The sequence below is a fragment of the Pelophylax lessonae genome (genome assembly GCF_965119305.1).
Source record: "Pelophylax lessonae genome assembly, chromosome: 5".
NCBI lineage: Eukaryota > Metazoa > Chordata > Amphibia > Anura > Ranidae > Pelophylax > Pelophylax lessonae.
The window spans coordinates 191,147,131-191,156,599 of record NC_138772.1 but is presented as its reverse complement, the minus strand read 5'-3'; positions in this window follow the sequence as shown (position 1 = coordinate 191,156,599).

Here is a 9,469-nt window from a genome sequence, read left to right as displayed (position 1 = left end):
AACAGACTTTTCAAAAATGAAATTAGTCATAAATGAGTCCTTATCAGACTGGAACGGATTACATGGAGTCCAGGAGAAATGGGACTACTTAAAAGGTGCATTATTGAAGGCAACAGAAAATTGCATTAGACTTGTCAGTAAAAGCAAAAAAAGGAAGAGACCACTGTGGTACTCAGCAGAAGTGGCCCAAATCATTAAAAATAAAAAGCTAGCATTTTGTAATTATAAAAAAACCCAGAGCAATGAAGATAAGGAAATCTACAAGATTAGGCAGAAAGAGGCCAAGCAAGTTATAAGAACTTCTAAAGCGCAAGCAGAAGAAAAACTAGCTCAGTCTATGAAAAAGGGGGATAAGACATTCTTCAGATATATAAATGAAAAAAGGAAATTAAAACAAGGAATAACTAAATTAAAAACAAAGGACGGAAGGTATGTAGAAGAAAATAAAGGGCTAGCTGACTGCCTTAATGAATACTTCTGTTCAGTTTTTACAGAAGAAAAAGAAGGAGAAGGACCTCCACTTGAAAGGATGACTAATGAATCATTTGATGCATGTGTCTTTACAGAGGAAGACATTCTAAGATTGCTGTCTAAAGTGAAGACAAATAAGTCACAGGGTCCTGATGGGATACACCCAAGATTATTAAAAGAGCTTAGTGGTGAGCTGGCAAAACCATTAACAGATCTATTTAACCAATCATTAGTAACAGGAGTCGTCCCGGAAGACTGGAAATTGGCAAATGTCGTGCCCATTCACAAGAAAGGTAGTAGGGAGGAATCGAGCAACTATAGACCAGTGAGTCTGACATCAATAGTAGGCAAATTAATGGAAACCCTATTAAAGGATAGGATTGTGGAACATCTTAAATCCCATGGATTGCAAGATGAAAAACAACATGGGTTTACTTCAGGGAGATCATGTCAAACAAATCTTATAGATTTTTTTGACTGGGTGACTAAAATAATAGACGGTGGAGGTGCAGTAGACATTGCATATCTAGATTTTAGTAAGGCTTTTGACACTGTCCCACATAGAAGACTTATCAATAAACTGCAGTCATTGAGCATGGACTCCCATATTGTTGAGTGGATTAGGCAGTGGCTGAGTGACAGACAACAGAGGGTTGTAGTCAATGGAGAACATTCAGAACAAGGTCATGTTACCAGTGGGGTACCTCAGGGATCTGTACTGGGACCAATTTTGTTTAATATCTTCATAAGTGATATTGCAAAAGGCCTCGATGGTAAGGTTTGTCTTTTTGCTGATGACACAAAGATATGTAACAGGGTTGATGTTCCTGGAGGGAAACGCCAAATGGAAAAGGATTTAGGAAAACTAGAAGAATGGTCAGAACTCTGGCAACTGAAATTTAATGTGGATAAGTGCAAGATAATGCACCTGGGGCGTAAAAACCCAAGGGCAGAATATAGAATATTTGACACAGTCCTGACCTCAGTATCTGAGGAAAGGGATTTAGGAGTAATTATTTCAGAAGACTTAAAGGTGGGAAGACAATGTAATAGAGCAGCACGAAATGCCAGCAGAATGCTTGGATGTATAGGGAGAGGTATAAGCAGTAGAAAGAGAGAAGTGCTTATGCCGCTGTACAGAACACTGGTGAGACCTCACTTGGAGTATTGTGCGCAGTACTGGAGGCCATATCTCCAGAAGGATATAGATACTCTAGAGAGAGTTCAAAGAAGAGCTACTAAACTAGTACATGGATTGCAGGAAAAAACTTACCAGGAAAGGATAAAGGACCTTAACATGTATAGCTTGGAAGAAAGAAGAGACAGAGGGGATATGATAGAAACATTTAAATACATAAAGGGAATCAACTCGGTAAAGGAGGAGAGCATATTTAAAAGAAGAAAAACTACCACAAGAGGACACAGTTTTAAATTAGAGGGGCAAAGGTTTAAAAGTAATATGAGGAAGTATTACTTTACTGAGAGAGTAGTGGATGCATGGAATAACCTTCCTGCAGAAGTGGTAGCTGCAAATACAGTGAAGGAGTTTAAGCATGCATGGGATAGGCATAAGGCTATCCTTCATACAAGATAGGGCCAGGGACTATTCATAGGATTCAGATATATTGGGCAGACTAGATGGGCCAAATGGTTCTTATCTGCCGACACATTCTATGTTTCTATGTTTCTATGTCCCAATATTTATGGACCTGACTGTATATACTGTATATATATATATATATGTATATATATATATATACATATATTATATATATATATATATATTATATATATATATATATATGCATATATATATATATATATATATATACATAAAAAGTACAGTAAAACTGCAGGAAAGGGAACTGGGGGGCAAACTAATGTGAATTTATTTTATTTTGAATTGTATCAGTGTGTTTTTACATTTGAATTTGCCGCCAGTTCCACCCCCCTGCAAACGTCACGTTGCAGGAGACAGAAGACGGGGCACACACAGGATCGGAAGGAAGCTCCGCCGCCACACACCACCGGGATACATCGCTGGGTCCCGGTGACAAGGTAAGTAACCCCTCTACCAGGATCCAGTGATCTTCCTAGCGGTACCCTGAGTGTGGCTCGGGGTTACCGCTTTTGGCACTGAAATTTAAACCCCGAGCCACACTCGGGAATACCGCTAGGAAGGTTAAACAAATTCTGCTTGGTCACAATGGAGTTGATTTAATAAAGGCAAACAGGCTATTTATTTTGCAAGGGCATTTTCCCCAGAGCTTGATGAATGCAGTGAAGTTCTTCTGACTTCCATCATCTAATCGTGTTCAAGCAAAAAATGCAATTTTTTTTTCTTTGCACGCGATTGGGTATTCTATGCAAAATGAAATTTCACCACATTCACTAAACTCTGGGGTCAACTCTCTTGCAAAGTGCAACTTTCCTTGCAAAGTGAAAAACCTGTTTGCCCCTTTGAGCCTGGTTGTCCTATTTTATCCAGGTTTCATGAACCAGTCCCTGTACAGGAACATAAACTTTAAAAAAAAAAAACCCAGATAAAATTCTGACTCTTTACTGAATAAGACGACCTTAAGGTCAGTCAAATAAAACTAAAAACTTTTAAAATACACAGAGCAAAAACTGTTTATTTTTTTACACAATACAGTTTATTTACAATAAATGTTTTTTTTAAGAAAAAAAAACTGATAAAATATTTACATCCTTTTTAATTGATTTTCTTAATATACACATTATTAGCATACCTACTGGTTTACACTATAGTATCAATACAAAAGTCATTTTATGTTCTTTTTTTAATACAAATAGTGTACTGTATATTTAAATGTGTACCACAATTATTCATACACAAGTACGTTATTTATTTTAATTTTTTTTTTACAGAATAAACAATGTCATGCAGATACTGGTGTATAATTGGTATCTGAAGCACATGCAAGCTGTGGTATGCAGTGTTATTGTGTAAGACATGTTTACTTTAAAAAGTACCCGGTTCTTAAAAAAGGACTACCATGTAGGCTGCTCAGCAGATGTTTTTAAATGATAAGGCAAAAAAACATCGGACAAAATGCATGGACACATGGAAACTAAAGAGAAACAACCCTTCACTCGTATAATGCAAAATAAAACTCTGTAAAGTGACCTCTGATTGGTTCTTATGGGTAACTGATAAAAGAGCCCCTTTAAAAACAAAACATATATTTACATTTTTTGAAAGTAGCCAATATTTGAAAGGAAATATTGCAGCTCTAGTGGAACTAACCACCATTATAACCTTATACTGCAAGCTCTGTTATCTCGGTGGGCTGTTACTAAAGTTACAACCCCCCCCCCCCCCCATGTGTGTTATGGAAGTTACATGTAATAAAAGCTTATTAAGGAAGTAAACATATTTTATACAGATATAAAAAATACATATATGCATATATACATATATATATATATATATATATATATATATATATATATATATATATATATATATATATGCGTGTGGTGTAAATTTAAGAAGGCCACAAATGAAAAGCATCTGTTATTCTTGAGATAGAGGCAGCTTAATTTTTTCCCCAGCCCCTTACTGCCTCCCAATTCTTAAGAGTGGCTTCACTGACCAGTAGGTGGCTCAGGAGGGGGTGAAACCAACTTTGACTTTTACAGGAAAAGATGAGATTTACAGTTAGTTTCAGCTTCAGGTATCTCATGCTAAGCTTGCGTTGCTTAGGTTTGTTACATTTGCAATTTTTAGCCACATATACAAAAGTACGTCTGATCAGGCCTGATCGGACTCTCCAGTCTCCTTTATGGAGCAGCGGATGTCAGCAGGCAACTGCTGCCATCCAATTCGATCCCGTCCTCCAAAAACAGACAGAAGGTGGTCCTTTTCCCCATCCGCCCAGAGGATGGAATGGCATTGGAAGGAAATGGAGAGGTGGTCTATTTCCATCGGTTTGCCCCATAGAGGAAAGAGGGATTGTGTCTGTGTCTGCTCTGCATAGCGGAGCAGACACGGACCTATCATCTGTCTGCTTAGCGGGGATCAGCAGAGAGATCCCCAGCTGAGTAAATGGATTCCGCTTATCGGAGGCGCCCTTGCGAAAAGGGGCCAAACTGTTGTTTAGAAAAAGAGAAAAAAGATAGATCAAAGTTTAGATGAAGTTCCTACATGGGTGTAGTTTTGTGCAACCTGTACTACCTTTAACCAGTATATGGGGAGCACCTAAAAATAACATAGAGTGGGCTCTATGTAGTGTTAATAAGTATCTTTCCCAATTGTCTCTATTTTGTGAAAGAAGTAGCCACCATAAAATGCTGCCTCTGCATCACTTAACAAGCTTTCATAGTAAATTTACTCAGCAGAGATGTCTACTTGAGGAGCAATTAATGGCTTTTTCATAAGGACATAATACATTTTGAACAAGTAACCGGGTACATATGATAGATCACAAAAAAAAAAAAAAAAAACACTTTTTTATGATACATTTGGTCCAGGCTCTGTTTAAAAAAATGAAAGGGAAAATTCAAGCTAAAATATAGGCTTTTGAGGACCTCAGAAATTTCAGCTGAGTCTATCGCATAAATGTGCCTGGTCCACCCACGTGTAATTGTAAAATTAAATTTTTTAACATTTTTCCCAGATGCTTCTACATACATTTCATAGACTTTTTCATAGACTTCTCTAAGTCCAATTGTAATTGAAAAAGGATATTGAGTGAATTAAAACAACATTTTTAAGTGGTGTTCTGCGAAAATAGGGACGTACCCCATTATTATTTGTGTAAAAATGCCTTAAAATTCCTTTTGCTCTCTTTTGGTCCTCACACTGCAGTGTTCTGTACTAGCATGACTGAGTAACAGCCACACTCCCTTCAGCACAAACCTCCTTATATAGATTTGCATTATGATGAAGGGGAAAGTGGGGAGGGGCTAACCAGATCTGTTGGGCCTCATTCATATGGCCGATTAAGGCTGTACCAAGCAATAATGAGTGTATTTCCATAGTGGGGATCACAGGTGTTTGTCCCCTAACCACATATAAACACTTGATGTGCTCTTACATGTGAACAGTATCGACACTTGTCCGCTTGTCATTGATTTGTACAGGCTTCTTGGCCATGGCTGGTTGCAAATACCTATGATCCCCATTGCAGAAATACATTGATTATTGGTAGTGGTTCTAATTGCCTCTGTGCATTAAGCCCTACATTTCAGAGCGCAGCATGCCCATTGATTATATATTACAATTGCTGTAGTAAGGAAGCATAGGTAAGACTAGGAAAATGGAGTTCATAAGTATAAAGCTTATCTGTTTTAACTTCCATTTCTGTTACTTCAATTGCTCTTTTATGTTTGTTACTTACTAGATTTACCCTTATTGCTCCAACCTCAACTTGACTTGACAGCTTAGCTTAGAGTTGTCCTAGGCATTTACAAACAACACACAAGTAGGAAAGTGTTTTTTACCAATCCACTGGTACCTGTTCTTGCTTCTTTGTTTTAAAGGGTATTTGCACTTTTGCACACAGATTGGGATAATACCTAATTTATATTTGTTACATATCCCCATTCACATAGCATGACTTAAAGGGGTAGTAAACTGCAATTTAAAAAAAAAAAAAAAAAAAGGCAATGTCATAATTGCATACTAGAACATTATGGAAGACTTACCTTAAAACTAAGCCCTCCAGCGACGTGCTATCAGGGCTTTCATCTTTACCCGGTCTTCCTTCCGGGTTCACGGCCTCTGGCTACATGAGTGGCGGGAGCCCTCGTTTACGGCACGAGCTCTGAAAGTGTGGCACGGTACGCCGGACCTTCAGAGCGCATGCACCAGTGACATGCAGTGTAAATATCTCCTAAACAGTGCAAGTTTAGGAAACATTCATAATACCTACAGGTAAGCCTTATTATAGACTTTCCTGTAGCTACAAGTAAAAAAAAGTGAGTTTTCTACTACTTTAAAAGAAACATAAAAAAATAAATAAATACATTTGCAACTTAACTTTTTTTATTATTTCTGGAACTTCCAGCAAGGAAAAATTCTATATAGTTCTCTTTGTTATAAGGAGGCTGGGAAGCTGTGTTTATCATAATTAATTCTGCATTGTGCAGACAGATATCATCTCATCAATTGTACTGAATTTGAAAGTTAAAGGTTTAGGAGCTGGGCTCCTCCATTGTATGGTAATAAGAACTGGACTCAGTCCACAGTCCAGCAATTGGGACAGATCATGTTGAGCTATAATATATATATATATATATATTTTTAGAAATGATGTATAAGTGGGAACATATAACACACATATTGTTTAGTGGGGTTTTCTCAAATTTAACTGCAAAAGTGGAAATAGACTTTGTGATCGTTATATGTAGAATAACATGTGCCAATATTGTATGCATTTCCCCTATACAGAATGATGCAGAAAGACATCATTTGTCAATGCATAGCAAACAAATCATATTATAAAAGCTTATATAGCATGCACATTTTTTGTATTAGTGCAGTGTTTAAACAGCTGACATTTTTTCAACGCGAACGTTCTCAGCATCAAACAACTTCAATAGAAAACTATAACTAACAAGAAGACTCCACTGTAGGGATTCCGTCTTTAGGAAACAAATTATTTTACAAAATAAAGATCCCCACATGTATTTACTGCAACTGTTTGACAGCAAATTTCACTTGACTTCTACATTATTCATCAAATAATTAAACCCACCCACATGGCCACTATTGCTTAACTGCTATATAGGGATAAACTGTTTGCTTTAAAAGTTCAGTTTGGCATAGCTCTTAGTCCAAATATAAACGAATATGGTTCTTAACTGTCAATGATTTGAAAATGTTAAAGAATACATATTAAAGGTGGCCCGTGTTTTTTTCATGCAGCTGTTGTTGCTGTCATTTGTCGAGCTCCAGAAAGGAAAACCACAGATGTTTTCATACAACAGCTGGAAAAAGAACACCGTACTTTTATGATGACTTTGAAACTCACACTTAATAAAAAATAATGATGTAATAATTGTTGGAAAAAAAAGAATTTCTATTTTTTAATTAGATGTTGTATGTCTTCCCTTGTTTTTTTTTTTTTTAAAGGGACGGGCAGAGATATTTATAAAGGTTCAGATAAAGGTCCTACTCAATCCTCTATCAGTGAAGCATGGTTTGTATTTTAGAAGGCTCTCCAATAACTTCCTCAAGAAAATCTCACTGACGCAACCACTGGGGCTGATTTACTAAAACCGGAGAGTGCAAAATCCGGTGTAGCGCTGCATAGAAACCAATTGGCTTCCAGGTTTAATTGAACAAACTGAAATTAGAAGCTACCATGCGCAGGGGCACCAGATTTTGCATTCTCCAGTTTTAGCAAATCAATCCCACTGATTTGGTTCTGCTAAAAGAATTACAGAACATACCATCATGCCTCTTGGGTCAGAGTTTCTCATTCCGAATGTGTACTCTAAAGCAAAAATTCTGATCTATCTATTACCGTTCCTGCTTGGGAACGTTGGAAAATTTTAATCCCATAAGCAGCTGCAGCGTGGATCAGTGTATTCTAACAGCAGAGGAGTCCCGCTGTCAGAATACACAAGTACAGCAGGAAGAATTCCTCCATCCACACCACTTGTGTGGATGGGGGGATTCATTTGTTTTGTTGTTTAGACCACTGGCCATGCAAAAAAAAAAAAAAAAAAAAGAAAACGATAAATTTGTGGGCAGCTTTAGGGGTACTTCCAACAAATTCAAGGAGTTATTTTGCCAATGAAGGCAACAGAATCAACTTTTTAGTTGTTCTAGTATTGTGAGATTATGCTACATACATAAAATAAATTCTAGTAAATATTTGAAAGGAAAAGGAAATAAAAAAAAAAACTATTGAGCAGGTATTAACAATGAATGTTCACATTACAGGGTCCTTAGTACATGTCAAGGATTATTTAGTAAATACTGAATGCTATAAAAATATCATTAAATAAACTACTTAATAGCAGTTGTGCTGGGTCACTGTCATCTTGTGTACTGTATATGGGCAGATTTAGACCAGATTTAGACCAGCAAAGGTAAGTGGGATTAGCCCCTTTGACTCAGGAGACTCGCATTTGTGTTATTAAATAATACCCCAGTACCCCAGAGCTGGACTGGGTTAAAAATAACCCTGGCACATAAAGCACTTCATCCAAAATGACTAAACTCAGAGTACCATTAATGATTAATTAATTCATTTTGTCAAGTAATATTAGCACTGTGAATGTGATCTTTAAATGCATCATCCAAGTATATATTTTATTTTTTTGTTATCCCTTTAAGCTATTTTTTTTTATTTTTAGCAAAAGTAGGATAAGGAAAAATGAATGATCATATTTTTCACCTCTAAATCTATCATGCATTTCCATTACCGCATTTTAGTTGCTAATGATTTATACAAATCTGTAACTCCTTATAACAGCATAATGATGTTTTTCTATAAAACGCAACCGTCAGTGTCACAGAGGGAACAACCTTCTTGAACAATTAGCTACATGTAATGCATGAAATCCATCATTATAACACAAAGCATTATTAAAGTGTAGAAATATTGTTTATGCATGAAACACATAATTGATCATTCTAGAATTTAAAAACTTCTTTTTAGTTGTCTGGTATTTGCCAGGGTACCAGTCTTTTTACTAGATGGAAGCGAGCATGGCTGAATGAACCTTAACATATGTCATTGGCCAAAGCTGTTTCACTGATTTCACTTCACTTCCTGTTCCATAGCCAAACAGGAAGTGAAAGGAAATCCCTGAAAATTGAGGATTTTTTTGGGGGACCTCCAGGTCACCAGAACTAGGGTCCCCAAGGGAATATTTCCCCTTTATTACTTTTTTGAGGACAACCCAAAATTTTGAATTTTCTTTTACTTTCACTTTCAATGATAATGGTAACAGGACAAATAGAGAGGGGGGATCTTCCTAATGGGGGCACAGACTGCAAGAAAAACTGACAGGGGTCTAA